Here is a 20,196-nt window from a genome sequence, read left to right on the forward strand (position 1 = left end):
TTAATTTAGGCTCAGGTTATGATCTTAGGGTCATGAGATCCAGCCAGACATGGGGCTCTGTGCTTAGTGGGGAGTCTCTCTCTCTCTCCTTCTCCCTTTGCCCCTCCCCCTGGAGCTTGCACATGCTTGCTCTCTCTCTTTCTCTCTCAAATAAATCTTTAAAAAAAAAAGAAAATAGAATGTAATATTTATCAGGTTTGTGATAGCTCAGTAACTCAGTATAGTAACTTAGTATTGGAGCAGTGAAAAACTCACCAAAGAATTGATAGGTCAGCGTGAATATATGACATTTAAGACTTATTCACAATGAAGAAAATAATAGACTGGGAAAAGTGCTCCTATCAGGTGTGATTAAGGGTTAATATCTATAATGCTTGAAGAGTTCTCTTAAACTTAATGAGGAAAAAAATGTCAAGACTTAGTACATAAGTGGACAGAGAATTTTAACAGATATGTAATATAATTAGTAATAAAAATGTAGGAATATGTTCATCATCACAGGTAATCAAAGAAATACATTTTAAATCCACTTTGAGTTACCCCTTCTATTCTCTTGCAAGTACTAGAAGTTAAAATAACTCCCAGGTCTGGTGAGATTTTGATGAAGTGGAAGCCATTCATGCTTACTTGTTTCTTGTGCTATGCTCTTAGCCACTGCCTTTCTCTGAACATGTGTGATTTCAGATTCTTTTGCCTTGTCCATATTACATTTCTCCCATCTTCCCCCTGACCAAGTCCTGTTGACTTCTCATCCTTTGGGAGCAGCACTCAGATGGGAGAGGCATCCCACCCTAATTATCACTGCTAGTGAGCCACCCTTGATTTGCGTTCAGCACTACAGTGCAGTGCCAGGTAAATGCGTCAACCCCTGCCACTTGAGTAGGGGTTCTTGAGGTTAGGGGTGGTCAGCTGTCTCAGGGCCTGACACATAGCTGTTCAATAAATGTTGAACTAAGTTACTGAGATTTGATGAATGTTTTAATGAACTAAAGGTATGTCAAGGTGATAAAGTAATGAGGTCACTGAAAGTGTAATTATGAGTGTAATTTATGGCAGAATTTTGTAACTGAATACAAAATGGTATGTTTAGTGTGATGTAACCACATTTGAGAAGTAATATGCAGAAAATAAATTTTTAACAATTTTAAATAACAGAAAATTTTCTTTATTACATAAAGATAACTTTTTAATCTTTATGATAAAATATATAATTTAAAAAGTCAGCTGGCAGACTTATCTCCTCCTCTCTTTACCAAAGGCTAAACTCTTCTTTTTGTCCAGTTATCTGGTTTAACTATCAGGAAACAAGGTAGACCTACCCAGATTGTGGGCTCATAAGGGTTAGCTGCATTTTTGTGAATGGGAATTAAGCATATTTAAATATGCTCTCCAAGCATATTTAAACTTTTACTATGTTTGGGTATATCTAGCTTAAAAGTTCTTTTCCTTTTTTGTTTTATTTTCGAAATGATTCCGTCTTATAGATATATGGTACTTAGTATTTTGTAGTTTATAAATGCATTCACATTATCAGTGATAAGTTCTATAGCTTTGATGATGTCAGATATAAATGGTAATTGACTGATTTTACATTTTTTGAGTATTTACCATCTGTCAGTGACTGAGATACAGAATGCCTTCAGGGAAGTCCTTGTCTGGCAGGGAAGATAGGCAGCCATGATCACATGATGAACATATGGTGGGGTGCAGGGGAAGGGGGAAGCAGTTATTTACCAAGAAAATTGGCAAGATAAGATGACTTTTTTTTTTTTTCCAGTGAGATGATTCTTGAACAGGACTTCAGAAGATGAGCAAGATTTTTGCCAAAAGGAGAAAAAAAAAGGAAAGCATGAACAGAAAGATGGAAATGTGGAAGTCCATGACGTGTTCAGAAGCCACTGAAAGACTTTAGAGAGGAATATGATGTGATCATATTTGTATTTTGGAAAGAAAACAGGTCAGTATGGGGAAAAATTGTTCTGAGGAGACTCAAGAGGAGTGGTTCTCAGTGTTTTTACTTTTACTTTTAGATGCTTTCCCATATGACATTTTTCTAAGTGTCCCTAGATTTTGATTGCAACATAGGTAAGACAGGTTTTATATTATGTACAGTTCTGTTCTGCCAACCATATGGCCTATCTCAAATTCATAGCGTATGTATAGAAGAGTATCTCTTATGAACTTCTGGATGAGAACCAATGGATTAGAAAAATGAGATCAACTAAAAGGTCATTGCAATGTTCCAGGCAAGAGGTGATGGCTTAAATCAGGCCAGTAACAAAAATAGACGGGAGGGAATATATATGAGACATTTTTCTGTGTAGACTTGGTGGACTTGATTTGTGAGAGTAAGGAGAAAAGGAATTATAGATCAGTGTTTCTCAGATTTTAACGTGTATATGAATTGCCTGGGGATTTTGTTAAAAGGTAGATTCTAATTCAGCAGGTCCAGAGTGGGGCACAGTCTTGTGTTTCTAAAAGATTCCAGGTGATAAACAACAAGCATTATTGGTTCATGGACCAATCTTTAAGTAACAAGAGTAAGAGAATTTGAGTGTCAGGTTTGAGTTTCCAGGTGGTAATGTCATTATCTGAAATGGGGAACACAAGAGAAAAATGTTGGAGTGAAGTCCTTACATTCAGGTATAAAATTATAGACACCTGGAAATTTGGATTTTTAATGTAAGAGAGAAATTAGGTCTAGAGATACAAATTTGGGAATTAGCATTTCATCGATTGCAGTAAAAACTTAAGAATGAATGACATTACCTTGGCATAATACCCTCTGGTTCCATCCACATCATTGCAAATGGCCAGATTTCATTCTTTTTGATGCCCCAGTAATATTCCATTGTATAATATATGCCACATCTTCTTTATCCATTCATTTGTCGATGGACATAAATAAGTCCGAGAAATACAAATACTGTATGATTTCACTCATCTGTAGAATTTAAGAAACAAAGCAGATGACCATAGAGGATGGTAAGGCAAAATAATATAAGAAAAAAACAGAAAGGGAAGCAAACTATAAGAGACTCTTAACTATAGGAAACAAACTGAGAGTTGCTAGAGGGGAGGTGAGTGGGAGGATGTGGTAACTGGTTGATGGGGATTAAGGAGGATACTTGATGTAATAAGCACGCACTGGCTGTTGTATGCAACTGATGAATCACTGAATTCAACCTCTGAAACTAATAATACACTGATAATTAAATTGAATTTAAATAGTTAATAAAACCAAAACGAATGAATGACATTACCTGTAAGAAAGAGATAAAGGTAATATTAGAATATATACTTATGTTTGCTAGAATTTTAACACTCCATTTAAGTTACTTTATAAACTATCCATGTGGAAGAAATTGGATAGATAGCCTCCTTTCTATGAACAATGTGTAGGTATGAATTCAGGAGTAGAGAAATTTTTGGAAAACTGCTTAATCTCTTGGTAATGGGTATAGATAAAGGTAAATATTCTGTGGGCCAGGTTAAAAATGAAGTACCTCATTAGGTAAACTCATTCGTACAAACAAATATGTGTTAAACATCTTCAAAATGACAGCTACTCATCTATATTCTAGGGCTAAATAGTGTCAAGTAAGATGCCCCAAATACAGAGATTATGAGGAGGATAAACAAAGTGATTACGATACAGTGGAAGAAGTACTGGAGTGCGAGAGTCTAGCAGCAACCTGTGACTCAGTGTGGGGATAAGGAACTGTCTTCTTGAGGAAGTATCATTTAAGTTGAGACATGAAGGCTGAGAGAGGTGATCTAGAAGAGGTCAGGGAGGGCACGACAGCAGCATTTCTGCAGGTTGAAGAGGGCAGTGTGGCTGACCCAGAGAGTGTGCAATGTAGAGAGTAACGATGAGATTGGAGAGGTGAACAGAGTCCATGGCTAGGCCTACTCTCCTGGGACTCGGAAGAGGGTGGAGGGAGAAAATGATGTATTTTCCAAAGGAAAAAGTATTATTCTGCCTGGGTGTAGTTCAAACAATAGTTTTATGCATATGGTTTTATAAGGGTTTTGTGGACTGGCGCAGCAACGCAGTGAGTGACTCATAGTAATATTGTTTCTATAGGAAAAATGTTTTGGGCTTCAAAAACTGTCTTAAAATTTAGTTTCCAATTGTGTTTTTCACCATTTGGGGACTGCCTGGGTAGTCATACGTTTCTACTGCTTCTTGTTATTTGTGTTCAAATGGTACTTTCTCTGGTGTTTATCTACCTGGCTACAGTGTTGACTTTCTACCCCTTGATAAAGGAATCAAAGGTATCATTCCACAGATCTGGTTGAAATGTTTTCTTTTCTTGAACAGATTAGAAAATGTATGGAAATCAAAATAGAAATCTTTTTATACATTGTTTGGCTTTCGGAATGTTGTTCTTTCAAATTAAGGGTTCCCTCTGTAAACTACATTGTGGTACAGTGTTATATACCAAGAAAATTTGAAAAATTAAGACACAAAAATTGTAATAAACAGAAAGTAGAAAGTGTTGCCATGATTTCACTGTTGAAGTCAAATGAAATGCAGAAGGTAAGCAGTACAAGGATAAAATGCCTTTGCTTTAAAAAATACTTTAATAAGCATAAGCTTATCACCATCATCTTCATGACTTTTGTTATCATTAGAAATACTACATATTTTAAAGCAGAAAAGAGCTGGTAAGGCAGTCTCTTTATAAAATAGATCTATATAAGCTTCATTTGTTTAATAAATGAAACTTTAGTCTGAAACTCTCTCAAATTCCCATGTCTCCAAGAGGCAAAGTTAATTTCATTGACACTCCTCTCAGTGAAAATACCTTTCTGTCTCAAAATGCTTTCAGCTGGCAAGTAAAGGAAGACCCAGCTGAAACTGAAAATAATAAGTAACTTTTATGATCTCATATAACTAGAACTTTGGAAGAAAGATGGTTTGATGGTTGGTTCATGTAGCAGCTAACTGCAGTCATTAGGCTCTCAGGATCTTTGGGTCTTTTCATTGTAACATCCTGTTAGCTTTTGTCCTCAGGCTTGTCCCCTCCAGGTCTGGAGATGTCAGGCACCTTGAGCTCCAAGATTTATATCCTCAATTCTGAGTATCCAAGATTGTAAGAAAGGAAGGTATCTCTTGTCTTGTACAGCAGCAGTTTGGGCTGTTATAGTAAAATACTGTATAGACTGGGTGGCTTAGACTGTTTTGCACAGTTAATGGAGTCTGGGAAGTCCAAGTTGCCTAAAGATTCATGGTAAGGGCCTCTTTCTGGTTTGAGGACAACCACCTTTTTGTTGTTGCCTCACATGGCAGAGAGAGAACTTTGTCTCTTTGTCATTTTGTAAGAACATTAATACTATTATGGGGGCTCCACCCTCGTGATCTAATGTAACTCTGATTACTTCCCAAAGGTCTCACCTTCAAATACCATCACAATGGGGATTAGGGCTTTAACCTGTGAATTTTGTGAGGTGGGGAGCCCAAAAATTCAGGCTATAGCATCTCTTTTATGTCTTTTTTTAGAGTGAAAAAACTTTCCCAAAAGCCTCTTAGGAGACTTCACTAGCTGAATGTACCTCATATAACCCATTTCTAAACCAATCAGTGGCAAAAGACATAAAGTCCTGTGATTGGCTTAGACTAGTCAAGATTCTTCCAGCCCTCTTAGAAAAGAGGTAAATTGGGATTCTGTTATCCTGGAAAGAGAGTGGACTGGGAAGGCAACCACTGGTACCTGCCATACCTCCCAAGGCCAGTTCCTCTGCTTGGGCTCTGAATCGTTTTCTGTCTTCTGGAGGACTTTATTCTGTTAATAATTTTTTTTTTTTTTTGAGGAATAAACAGTCAATTTTATTGGGCTCAGACGAGGAGTCCATGGGTCTTGAGGAACTCTGTGTATTTGTCAGTTTTCTTCTCCACATTCTTTTTGGCCTGTTTCCATAACCTCATAAGCTGCTTCTTCTTCCAGTAATGGATCTTGGCCTTCTCCTTCCTATTCTCCTCCAGGGTAGCTGTTACTGCCTGGTACTTCCAGCCAACCTTGTGAGCCAGGCGCCCCAGGTAAGCAAACTTTCGTGTAGGCTTCAGGCGTACCACCTTGAGGGCAGCTGGAACCACCATTTGCTTTTTATTTTAATAGGGTGGTGGGATCCCATCAAACACCTTGAGGCGGTCCAGGGCAGCCTGGCCTCACTTGGTCTTGTGGGGCAGCATGCCTCGAGCTGTCCACCAAAAGATACGGCTGGGTGCTTGGAAGCGGTAGGGGCCACGGGATGGGTTGGTGTTCATCTGCTTGCAGAGGAAGGCCAAGTACTTCAACTTGTTTCTGTAGAAATTGCCAGAAATGTTGATGCCCTCATAGTGCACAACTACAACCTTGCAGCCCAGAGCACCTGTTTGGCTACAGTGGCTGCCAGGCAGCCCAGGAGATGGCCTCGGCCACTGAGCACCAGGACCCAGTGCTTGTTATATACTTGTGATTGTTGAAGGCAGAAGGATACAGAATCTAAAGCCAGACTTCCTGACAATGTGACTTTGGCTAAAAAATCTCCAGCTTCCTCACCTGCCCCTCCGCCATCTTTGGCAGCTGCCTGGGAAAGTGTTAATAATTTTTTTAATCATCTTTACTTCAAGTCTGTCTTCTTCAGGCTATATTGGAAGAAGAGTATATATGTGCTGTCTCCATTTCTCTTTTTAAAGCATATTCCTCAAATCTTCTGTAATCTGGATTCTGCTCCTCCTCATAATAACCTTTCCCTGCTGTCATCATTAGTGTCCACCTGATTGCATGAACCTTTGCCAGTATTACCAGTGGTTTTTTGCCAGTCTTACCAGTGTTTGGCAGGATCAGTAGTTTTGCAGGTTTAGTGTACACCAGAATCATCTGGAGGGCAATTAAAAATACAGATTGCTAGGCTCCACCCTAGAGTTTCTAATTCAATAAGTCTGAGTTGGGGCTTATAGATTTGAGCTTACTTTTGTTATTATTGGTTTTATTAACTACTACCTTCTTCATGAGTTTCAAACCTGCACTTTTTTTTTTTAAAGTATTTATTCAAGAGAGACAGAGAGGCAGAGACATAGGCAGAGGAAGAAGCAGCCTCCATGCAGGAAGCCAGATGTGGGACTTAATTCTGGGAATCTGGGATCATGCCCTGAGGCAAAGGCAGATGCTCAACCACTGAGCCACCCAGGCATCCCTCAAACCTGCATTTCTTGTTCTTCCTGTATTCTGTCTTATTGATGAATACCAGTGTCCTTTTTCTCAAGTAAACTCTGGAACCCACCTTGTTTTTTTATTCTCCTTTATCCCCATACACAGTCAGTTCATGTTTCATACTCTAAATATTCCTTAAATGCATCATTTTGTCTTCATCCCTATTGTCTCTGCTTATTTGGAGCACTCATTTCTTTTCACTTATGCCACTAGAATGATCTCTAAAGTGCTCATCCTATCTCCTATCTGATTTTCTCTTATTTATTCTTTTCCTATTGCAGAGTGATTTTTTAAATGCAAATATGATCACATTATTCCTGAACTCAAAATTCTTTGGACTCCTGCATCTTCCAGATAAAACCCAGTCTCTGTACCATGCAAGCAAAGAGCTTCAGGATTGAGTCTCTGCCCACCTGTCTAGTGTTCTTTTCTCCCCTCTTCTGCTTTACTCTACTTCAGTACTGAACTTGCCTCCATTCTGAATGCTGTTGAGTTTTTGAGCCTTTGCATGTTTTCTTCTTGCCTGAAACACTTCTCTTACCCCCTTGACTGCTTTGGAAGGTCCTTCTTATCTTCCAAGACTTAGCTTAGGGATGCCTCTGCTATTGCCTCACTTCTCTGATACCTTTTCTTATTTTATTCCTGGAAATCAGGTGTTCCTTTTCTGTGTAACCATACAAGTTTGTAAATGGCACTCATTTAGCACTTAACCACCATTTAATTCTGCCAGTTTATTGGGTGCTTGCTCCCTCTGGACTATAATTTCTTTAAGGATAAAGATTGTACTTTTCATCCATTTCCTAATAGAGCACCTAACATAATAAGAAATGTTTGTCAAGTGACTGAAAGTTAAGGACCATTTTTAGTGATAGAAACTGGTCATAAAATCAAATCGGAAGCACTTAGGACTGGGAAACAAATAGGAGGGTGACACCTTAGGCTTTAGTTGGATTTGTTTAGATTCTAGTAAAATTCATGGTTCTTGTAGTCTGTACTGAGCAGCGATAGGGGTTGGTGATAGATTATAGAAAACACTTGAGTGATGTTCAAATTAGGTTGCTTTTTTCATTTCCTTGAGAGTTTGGATGAAATCTGGAAATAGCACTGCTGTTAAGAGTTCTTTGGTGTATTAAGAGCTCTGTCCAGTAAGATGAGAACAACTGATCCCAAAATTTTCTGATATATATATTTACATATATACATACATTATACATTAATATGTATAATATATATATGTGCATATATATATACTTCTTGTTTATTGCTTTTTTGAGAAATTTATACAGACTTAAAAATTATATTTATATTATTATAAAGCTGCCAACTCTGTGATACAGAAATTTTATTTTTAATATTTTAAATGTTAGCTTATTTATACACTGTTTTTGAAAATTTGTATCTGCTAGAAATTTCATAGTAGTTATATGCTCTAAGCCTGCATTGTGCACGTGGTAGCCATCAACCACATGTGGCTATTTAAATTTGCATTTAAACTGGTTAGAATTAAATTAATAATTCAGTTCCTAAATCATGCTAGCCACATTTCAAGTGCTCAATAATTGTATTGGACAGCACAGATACAGGATAGGAGCAGTGGCTTTGAATGACATATTAGACCAGATGAACTTAACAGATATATATACATTCCATCCCCAAATACTAGAATATGTATTCAAGGTGCACATGGAACATTCTCCAGGATAGAGCATGTGTTAGGCCACAAAGTAAGTTTCAAATTTAAGATTGAAATCACATCAAACATTTTTATTCCAACCACAGAAGAATAAAACTAGAAATAAATTACAAGAAGAAAACGGGAAAAAAATCCCACAAACACATGGAGGCTAAATAGCATGCTGCTAAACAACAAGTGGATCAATGAAGAAATCAGAGATGCATTAAAAAATACATGTAGACAAATGAAAATGGAAACACAACAGCTCAAAATCTGTGGGACCCACCAAATGCAGTTCTAAGAGGAAAGTTTTTATAGTAATAAAGTCCTAGATCAAGAAATAAGGAAAATCTCAAATAAGTGATATAACCTTACACCTAAAGGGACTAAAAGAAACAAAAGCTCAAAGTTAGTAGAAGGAAAGAAATAATAAGGATCAAAACAGAAATAAATGAAATAGAGGCAAAAAAGAAAAGACCCATGAAACCAAGAGCTGTTTCTTTGGAAATATAAATAAAATTGATAAAACTTCCAGACTTGTCAAGAAAAAAGGACTCAAAATTAGAAATGGAAGAGGAGAAATAACAACTGATACCATATAAAGATATTGATATCATGAAATATAAAGGATCCTAAGAAACTACTATGAAAAATTTTATGCCAACGAATTGGATAACATAGGAAAATGGGTGAATTCCTAGAAACATATAACCTTCCAAAACTGAATGAGGAAGAAATAGAAAATTTGAAATTGATGACTAATAATAAATTGAATCAATAATAAAAAAAATTACCAACAAACAAAAGTCCAGGACCAGATTCACAGGTGAGTTCTACCAGACATTCAAAGAAAAATTAATACTGATTCTCCCTATTTCAAGAAATAGAAGAAGGAAACTTCCAAATTACCTTTATAAAGCCAATATTACCCTAATGCCAAGACTAGACAAAGACACTACAAAAAAAGAAAACAATAGGCCAGTAATCCCTGATGACCATAGATGCAAAAATCCTCAATAAAATAATAACAAAACAAGTTAAGTAATATATTAAAAGGATTATTTATGACGATGATGTGGGTTTTATTCCAGGGCTACAGGGAGGGTTCAGTATCTGCAAATCATTCAATATGATTCATCATATGAACAAGAGGAAGAGTAAAAACCACATGATCATCTCAATAGATGGAGAAATTGCATTTGACAACATTCAGCATTCATTCATGATAAAAACTCTCCACAAAGAGAGGTTTAGAGGAAACATAGTTCAACTTAATAAAGACTATGACAGACCCCCCGCTAACATGATCTCAGTTTCAAAAACTGAAAGCTTTTCCTGTAAGATCAGGAATAAGACAAGGATGTCTGCTTTTACTACTTTCATTCAACGTATACTGGAAGTCCTAATTGCAGCAATCGACAAGAAAAAGAAATAAAAGGCATCCAGGTTGGTAAAGAAGAATTAAAACTCACTATTTGCAGATGACATAGTACTGTATATAGAAGCCCCCAAAAAACTAGAACTGATAAATAATTCAGTGAAGTTGCACTATACAAAATTAATTTACAGAAATCTGTTGCTTTTCTATACACTAATAGCAAACCAGCAGAAAGAGATATTAAGAAAATAATTCTATTTTAAATTGGACCAAAAAAAATACCTAGGAATAAATTTACCAAAGAAGTAAAAGACCTATATTCTGAAAACTGTAAGACACTGATAAAATAAATTGAAGATTACTCAAACAAATGGAGAGATATAGCATACTCATGGATCGGAAGAATTAATGTTAAAATGTCCGTAGTACCCAAAACAATGTCCATAGTACCTGAAACAGAGTCAATGCCATTCTTATCAAAATACCAACAATATTTTTCACAGAACTAGAACAAATACTCATAAAATTTTCACCTCATATAATTACAGTCTTTTTCTTTGTTGTGTACTGCTGATATTTTTAATGATTTTTTTTTGAGATTCTTTAAGTACTAAGTAATACACTAATGGGGCAGGCATATAACGGTGATGAAAACATACTTACTCTCTGCCCTCAGGGAAATTACAGTGTAATGGATGAGGCTAGACAGACAGTGAATACATCAATAAACTATATAATTACAAAAAAAACCCCAAAATTTGTATAGAACTACAAAAGACCTCAATTAGCACCCCCCCCAAAAAAAATCTTGAGAAAGAACATAGCTAGAAATATCAAAATGCCAGATTTCAAGATATACTACAAAGCTGTAGTAATCAAAACAATATGGTAGTGGTGAGCGGGTGCACACACATGATACATAGATCAGTGGAACAGAGTAGAAAGAAATCCAAGCTTATATGGTTGATTAATCTGTGATGAAGGAGCCAAGAATACACAATGGGGGAAAAAATCTCTTTTAATAAATGGTATTCGGAAAACTGGATAGCTACATGCAAAAGAATGAAACTAGACCACTCTTACTCAAACACAAAAATAAACTCAAAAGGGATTAAAGACCTAAATGTGAGGCCTGAAACCATGAAAGTCCTAAAAGAAAGCATAGACAGTAAGCTGTTGGATTTTTTGGCTTTAACATCATATTTATGGATATGTTGCCTCAGGCAAGGGAAGGAAAAGCAAAAATAAACTAATTGTGACTATACCAAAAAGCTTTTGCACAGCAAGGGAAACCATCAAGAAAATGAGAAGGCAACCTACTGAACGGGAGAAGATATTTGCAAATGATACTTCTGATAACAGGTTAATATCCAAAATATACAAAGAACTTCTACAGCTCAACACAAAAATCCTCAAAATAATCTGATTAAACATGTGCAGAGGATCTAAATAGACATTTTTCCAAAGAAGTCATACAGCTGGCCAGTAGGCACCACAACTGGTAGTTGCTGGGGGGAGGGGGGAGGGAGAAGGGAGGGCAGTGAAGGGAAGAGTAAAATAGGTTAAAGGGATAAGGAAGTACAAAATTCCAGTTATAAATAAATGTCATGAGGATGAAATGTACAGCACGAGGAATACAGTCAATAATATAATAATGATGTATGGTGACAGATGGTAATTACACTTAATCATGGTGAATATTGTATAATGTATAGAATTGTCAAATCACTGTTGTATACCTGAAAATTAACACATATGTCAACTATACTTCGGTAATAAAAAAAATTTTTAATTCAGTTCCTCAGTCATGCTAGCCATGTTTCAAGTGCTCAATAATTGTATACAGATACAGGGTATTTTTATTGTTGTCTTAGCAATAATTTAGTCAGATGATTGGGATATAATCTCATATTTTAAAAATCCAAACATGTCCCTTAAAAATGTGTTTTTATTATGAAATAAAGCATAGATATGGAAACCCATTTAAATCAAATACATGGTTTATTGAATTATTACAATGCTGATAACACCCAGGTAGGGAATAGATCTTTGTCAGTCATCTTTGAAACTCTTCCATGTGTCCTGTGTCTATCACAACCTTCTCTCTTATGTAATCATTACCCCAATTTTCATAGTAATCCCTTACATTTTTCTTTTTATTATTTATGGAGTTAATTAGCTTCCTTAGACATTATAGTTTGGTTTTAACCAAAATAATAACATGGTTATTGTGATACAATTTCCATGCCATTAAATTAGCTCATTTAAAGTATATAATTTAGTGGTTTTAGTATAGTTACAGAATTATACAACATCACTACAATCTAGGTTTAGAACATTTTCATCATACCTGTTGGCAGTCACTCCCCATCCCTATTTTTCCAATCACCCCAGCCTTGGCAATCATTAATCTACTTTCTGTGTATACATTTGCTTATTCTGATTTTTTATGTAAATTGAATCATACTATATGTAGTCTGTTGTGTCAGACTTCTTTCACTTAGGTATAGTGCCTTTGAGATTCATTCATGATGTAGTAAATATTTTAATTCTTTTCATTGCTGAATACTATTTCATTGTATGGATATGTCACATTTTGTTTATCCATTCATCAGATGAAGGGCATTGGGTCGTTTCCACTTATTGGCTCTTATGATTAATGCTGGTATGACATTTATGTCCAAGTTTTTGTATGGATGTATGTTTTCATTGCCTTTGAGTACTTACTTAGTTGTGGGACTTGCTGGGTCAAATGGTACTTTATGTTTTAACTTTTTGAGGAACTACCAAAATGTTTTTCTAATTGGCTGCACCATTTTTCATTCCCACTGGCAATATAGAGGATTCTAATTTCTCCACATCTGAATCAATACTTGTTATTTCTCTTTTTGATTATAGCCATCATATTGGCTATAAAGTGTTGTCTCACTGAATATTAAATTGATTAAAAATGTATTGTGGTTTTCACTTGCATTTCCCCAGTGGTTAATGATGTTGGTCATCTTTTCATGTGTTTATTAGACATTTGTAAATCTTCTGCATAGAAATGTCTATTCAAACCTTTTGCTTATTATTTGATTTTTAATTAAATAATTGTTTAGTTTTTATTAATGAATTAGAAGAGTTCATTATTACTGGTAACAGTTTCTTTTTTGGAAATATGATTTACAGTTATTTACTTCCATTCTGTTTTTTCCCCCAATTTTCTTGATAGTATATCATTTGCAGCACAAAATATTTTAATTTAGAGATGTCCTACTTTATTTTTTCTTTTTGTCTCTTGTATTTCTGGTATATTTAATAAACCATTGTCTAATCCAAAGTCACAAAGATTTACTACTCTGTTTTCTAGAAGTTTTATTGTTTTAGCATTTACATTGATGTCTGTGATCCATTTTTAGTTAATTTTTGTGTGTGATGTAAGAAAGAAGTCTAGCTTCATGTTTTTGATTGTGGATATCCAGTTGCCCTTGTACCATTTGTTTAAAAAGACTATATTTTTTCCATTAAATTGTTTTGGATGATGCCCTATTAAATTAAAATTGACCATAGATGTAAGAATTTATTTCTGGACTCTCAGTTTCTTTCCATTGTTTTACATGTTTATCTGTATACCAGTACCTTACTATATCAATTAAACTATAAGTATACAGTAAGTTTCCAAATTGGGATATGTGAATCTTCCAACTATCTTTTTTATTTTTTAGGATTGTTTGACTCTTTTGGGTACCTTGCATATCCGTGTGAATTTCAAGATAAATTTTTCAATTTTTGCAGAAAAGGCAGCTTGGATTGTAATAAGAATTCTGCTGCATATGTAGACCAAGATGGAAAGTATTGACATCCTAACAATATTAAGTCTTAACAGTACATGAACAGGGTATGTTTTTCCATTAAAGTTGTCTTTAATTTCTTCTAACAGAATTTTGTAGTTTCCACTGTGCAAGTCTTATGCTATTTTTGTTAAATAAATTCCTAAATATTTTTATCTTCTTGTTGTGATTGTAAATGGAATTGTTTTTATAATTTCATTATTTCATTTTTGGGTTGGTCATTGCTGTTGTATAGAGAAAAGAATTTTGTATATTATTCTTGTATCCTGCAACCTTGGTACATGGTTGGTTATTCTAAAAGCTTTTTTTAAAAAGAGATTCCTTAGGATTTTCTATATGCAAAATTGTCATTTATGAATAGAGATGATTATAGTTGCTCCTTTCCAATCTGGATGCTTTCTTTTTTTTGTTTTCTCTTGCCTAATTGCATGGGCTAGAACTTGCAGTGAAATGTTAGGCAGCAGTAGTAAGAAATAGGACATAATTCTCTTGTTTCTAATTTTATGAGGGACACATTCAGTCTTTCATTATTGAGTATGATGCTAACTGTGAGGTTTTGAGATGTCTTTGTCTGTTTGAGGAAGTTCCTTTCTATTCCTAGTTTGTTGAAAGCTTTTTATGAGGGTGTTGGATTTTGGCAAATGCTTTTTCTGTGTCTATTGATATGTAGTTTTAAAAAATTTTGTTAATGTAGGGATCCCTGGGTGGCGCAGCGGTTTGGCGCCTGCCTTTGGCCCAGGGCGCGATCCTGGAGACCCAGGATCGAATCCCACATCGGGCTCCCAGTGCATGGAGCCTGCTTCTCCCTCTGCCTATGTCTCTGCCTCTCTCTCTCTCTCTGTGACTATCATAAATAAATAAAAATTTAAAAAAAAAGTAAAAAAAAAATTTTGTTAATGTAGTATTGGTTAACTTAGTTAATATAATATGCATTAGGTTTTTGTGTGCATGTGTGTATTGAACCAACTTGGCATTCCTAGTGTAAATCTCACTTGGTCATGGTCTTAATACTTTTTACATATTCCTGGATTTGCATTGCTAGTATTTTGTTGAGGATTTTTGCATCTGTACCCATAAAGAATGTTGGTCTGTAGTTTTCTTATGATGCCTTTGTCTAATTTTGGTATCAGAGTAATACTGGCTTATGGGAGTATTCTCTCCATTTATGTATATATGTGTGTGTATATACTTTTATATATGTGTATATATAACTAATGAAGCCCTTGGGTCTGCGCTTCTTTTTGTTGGAAGTGTTTTAATTACTAACTCAATCTCTTTATTTGTTATAGGTTTATTCAGAGTTTCTTTTTTTTAAATTTTTATTTATTTATGATAGTCACACACACAGAGAGAGAGAGAGAGAGAGAATGGCAGAGACACAGGCAGAGGGAGAAGCAGGCTCCATGCACCGGGAGCCCGACGTGGGATTCGATCCTGGCTCTCCAGGATCAAGCCCTGGGCCAAAGGCAGGTGCCAAACCGCTGCGCCACCCAGGGATCCCCAGAGTTTCTATTTTTAATTCAGTCAATTGTAGTAGTTTGAGTTTTTCTAAGAGTTTGTTCTTTTCATCCAGGCACTCAATTGGTTGATGTACACTTGTTCATAGTATTACTTTATAATAACTTTTATTTCTGGAAGGTCAGTGGTAATGTTCTTTTGTTCATTCCTAATTCTGGTAATTTGTGTGTTCCTTCCTTTTTTTTTCTTGGTTACTCCAGCTAAAGACTTGTCAATTTTGCCAGTATTTTCAAAGAATCAGCTTCTGTTTTCATTGATTTTTTTCTTGTTTTTCTATTCTGTATTTTATTTGTTCGCACTTTAATCTTTATTGATCCCTTCCTTCTGCTTGCTTTTCTATTTTCTCTTTTTTTTTCTTGGTTCTTAAGATGGAAGTTTAGGTTATTCATTTGAGAACTTTCCTCTTTTTTCATATAAGCATTTAGAGCTATGGATTTTACTCTAAGCATTGCTTTCTTTAGCTGTACCCCATGAGTTTTGGTATATTGTTTTGGTTTTCATTCATGTCAGGGAATTTTCTGATTCCCTCTATAAGTTCTTCTTTGACTTATTGGTTATTTACGAGTGTATAGTTTTATTTCCACATATTTGTGAATTTCCAAAATTTCCTTCGATTACTGATTTCTAATTGCATTCTATCTGGTCACAGAACACTGTGTGATTTTAATCCCTTTAAATTATTGAGGCTTGTCCATGGCCTGAATTTTGTCTACCTTAGAGAATGTTTCATGTACACTTAAGAAGAATGTGTATGGTGTTGTTTTTGAGTGGAATGTTGTATAGATGCCTATTAGATCTCATTAGCCTATAATTTGTTCAAATCTTCTATCTCCTTGTGGATTTTCTCCTTGGTTGTTCCATCTAATATCAGAAGGGGATATAATGTCTTCCATTATTGGTTTTGAATAGTTTACTCTTTGATTCTTCCATCATTGTTTTAAATTTTATTTTTTCTGATTCTTTATGGTTCCTCTTTGCATAGTGTGTCTTTTTCCTTCCTTCCTTTTCCTTTCAGCCTATTTGTATCATTGAACCTAAAATGTTTCTCCTGTAGAGACACTGTTGTCCTTGAACAGGGAGTTTGTGGTGCTGACTCCCAGCACAATTGAAGATCCACATATAACTTTTGACTCCCCTTGAAATTAACTACTAATAGCCTACTGTTGACCAGAAGCCTTACCAATAACAACAGTCAATTGACACATATTTTGTATACATTGTATGTTATTTGGTATGTTACATGTTCCAATAAAGTAAGCTAGAGAAAAGAAAATGTTACTAAGAAAATCATAAGGAGGGGGGCGGTGCCTGGGTGTCTCAGTCAGTTAAGCATCTGCCTTCAGCTCAGGTCATGATTTCAGGGTCCTGGGATTGAGCCCCAAGGCAGGCTCCCTGCCCAGCAAGGAGTTTGCTCTCCTCCTCCCGATGCCCCTCCCCTGTGCTTATGTGTGCGCATGCTCACTCTCTTCTTTCTTAAATAAATAAAATCTTTAATAAAAAAAAGATAATCATAAGGAAAAGAAGAGAAAATACATTTACCAGTACTGTATTTTTTGAAAAAAATCATTGGATTTTAAAAAATACAATCTGATAACTCTGCTTTTTGATTGGGCTGTTTAATCTGTTCACATTTAATATTACTGATATTGTTGGATTTACATCTGCTATTTTGCTTTTTGTTTTCTATAGATCTCATGCCTTTTTTGTTCTCTTGAATTCTTTTAAATTTAACTGAATTCTTTTGAATTAAGTGAATGTCTTCCAGTGTAGTATTTTGAGTCCTTTAATCATTTTTAAATTATGTATCTTGAGTTATTTTCTTAGTATTTGCTCTAGACTTCGCAGTATACATTTTAACTTAGAAGAATCTATTTCTCAGTTTACTTACTTTCAGCAAAATATACTTTTCTCCTGTATGGTTCCATTTTTCTCTCTCCCCACTTTTTGCTATTATTACACATCTTATGTCTATATATTATAGAAATCCAACAATATATTGTTATAATTTTTACTTTATATAATCTCATGCTTTTTACTTTTTTATTAATTAATTAATTAATTAACTCATTTGAGAGAGTGAGAACACATGTACAAGTGAGGGGAGAGGCAGAGGGAGAGCGACAAGCAGACTCTCTGCTGAGCGGAGAGACTGATATGGGGCTCAGTCCCAGGATCCTGAGATCATGACCTCAGCTGAAGGCAAACTAAACAGATGGAGCCACCTAGGTGCCACTAATCATATGTCTTTTCAATTGTATGTTGAGAGAAGAAAAGAGAGCAAATACATATTTATAGAATTAATTATATTAGCCTTTCTATTTTTCATTCTTTTCTAGTATTCCTTTGGATTTGAGTTCCCATCTGGTGTTATTTCCTTACTCTAGTACAGCTTTCCTCTTACCTGCTTTCTATATGTTGTTATTGCAAATATATAAAATTTTTGGACGTTATTAGTCCAACAGTACATTTGTATGCATATTGTTTTATTGAATTATTCTCTAAATCAGTTATGAAAAGAAAGGGGAATTAACTGAGTTTTCACACAATTAGAAAGCTGGCATAATTTTTAAGTGTGAATTTCTTTTGTTAACAGAGCCAAGAAAGTAACGGCTATCTGGGACACCTGGGTGTCTCAGCGGTTGAACATCTGCCTTTGGCTCAGGGTGTGATCCCAGAGTTCGAGGATCGAATCCCACATCAGACTCTCTGAATGGAGTCCCCTTCTCCCTCTGCTTGTGTCTGCCTCTCTCTCTCTCTCTCTGTCTCTCATGAATAAATAAAAACAAAATCTTTAAAAAAAAAAAGAAGAAAAAGTAACAGCTATCACTTAACTTTGTGTAAACAAAGTAAATTGTAATTAAGATTGAGAGAGATAAGTTTAAAGAACAATCATTTGATCTAAATGAAAAGTCATGCTTTATAGAGTAATATGTAAAACCTCTCCATCTGCTTTTCTTAAATTGGTCTTAGAGTTAGTCATAAGCAGGGGCAGCGACATTGAATATTTCTTCGACTTCCACCCAAGACTGAAGGAGTTAGTTGTCTCTAACTATTCCTGTCTGAGCGCACTTTTTTTCCTGTGAGTGGCTTGGGTGCTGTCTTTGAGAATAAATTATCAGTTACAGCCCATCCAAAAGTGGGTTACTGGTCAAAGTCTTTCAGACTGAACTACATGTTAAATTGGCAGCTAGGGGATCCCTGGGTGGCGCAGTGGTTTGGCGCCTGCCTTTGGCCCAGGGCGCGGTCCTGGAGACCCAGGATCGAATCCCACGCCGGGCTCCTGGTGCATGGAGCCTGCTTCTCCCTCTGCCTGTGTCTCTGCCTCTCTCTCTCTCTCTGTGTGACTATCATTAAAAAAATTAAAAAATAAAAAAAAAATTGGCAGCTGGGTTCTCTGCACATGCATCTCATAGTGCTTGACAAGATAATGGCAGAACCTAAAAGTGAAAATCCAGAATTATTACACTGCTACCATTAAAAAAAATAGCACTGAATAAGAAAAATCTAAAAGAAATAATAAATTGAGTGGACACTGTGACAATAGGCATACATTGGGACTGTCTCAGACAAACTGACACACAAAGACACTTTACCAGAGATGTATTTTTTTCAAAAACCTTCTAACTCCAAACTTTGGATTACTGTTGTCCCATCAAAAGACTATGCCCTCAATATGATTCACTTGTTTGTGACTGTTTAGTAATTTCTACAGCATTACGTATGTGGAAAGAATGTGAAGCATTCTTCCTAGTTGGTTTCATTCATTTGGCATTTCTTTTTTGTGGAACATTTTCTATTCATCTTAAAACTTTTATTAAATTTTGTATGCCTTCATTTTTAAACTAAAGACATGTAATAAGTTTCCTGAATTATTCTCCCTTAAATTAGTTCTTTTGTTACCTTAATAAAAATATATAGTAATTAAAAATGAAGTTTAGGAATGAAAGGAAGGCAGTATCTACATATGTTTGATAAAAATGGATTATTTGAATATGATTATAATAATACTTTACATTCTATTACAGGATTAGTTAAAAGGATTTACTGTATGTCTTAGGACTATTTATTGGAGCTTTGAGAGATAGGTAAGTGACAAGCATTTTTTGAAGAGATATTTCTGAGACATTAAATAATTTGATCTCATAGATTCCTAACAAAGTTCCTGACAAAGTGACTTACTTCTTTTTCTCTTTAGAAAAACATTAGTAGAAATATCATGTTTACATGAATCTTAATGTTTCTCTAATATCTGATAAGTCATATTTTCCAGGGAGCTGAGTGTTATTCTCTGTCATGTTTATCATGAAGACATCTAATAAGACACACAAGTTTGGCATGTTCCAGAACTGAAAGCACTAAAAAGAAAAAAAAAAATCAATACATGCAATGTGGTACTTGGATTAGACCTTACAACTGAAAAAAGGTGTTAGTGAAAAATCCAAATAAGCCTGCAGCTTAATTAATGGCAGTATATCAGCATTAATTCCTTAGTCTTGACAAAACCATGACGATGTGAGATGTAACTTCAGGGGAAATTGAGTGAGAGGTATAAAGGAATTCCATAGTATCCTTGCAACTTTTCTGTAAATCTAA

At 35.3% G+C, this 20,196-nt stretch overlaps 1 protein-coding gene and 1 pseudogene across 13 annotated transcripts in view; one reads left to right on the forward strand and one right to left on the reverse strand.

Annotated features, from left to right (window-relative positions):
- Positions 1 to 20,196, forward strand: part of ZNF438 (zinc finger protein 438) — a 401,908-nt gene that overhangs the window by 256,012 nt on the left and 125,700 nt on the right. For 8 of the 13 annotated variants that reach the window (XM_072825512.1, XM_072825513.1, XM_072825515.1 and 5 more), the window contains exon 2: positions 1,778 to 1,957. The gene's annotated coding sequence lies outside the window, so the exon portion shown is untranslated. Of the gene's footprint in view, positions 1 to 712; positions 853 to 1,777; positions 1,958 to 13,983; positions 14,133 to 19,628; positions 19,689 to 20,196 lie in introns of those variants that run through there. The other 5 variants (XM_072825520.1, XM_072825516.1, XM_072825511.1 and 2 more) reach the window with 4 other exon arrangements.
- LOC140633239 (large ribosomal subunit protein uL13 pseudogene) lies at positions 5,828 to 6,338 on the reverse strand (annotated as a pseudogene).

This window comes from Canis lupus, chromosome 5, assembly GCF_048164855.1.
Source record: "Canis lupus baileyi chromosome 5, mCanLup2.hap1, whole genome shotgun sequence".
NCBI lineage: Eukaryota > Metazoa > Chordata > Mammalia > Carnivora > Canidae > Canis > Canis lupus.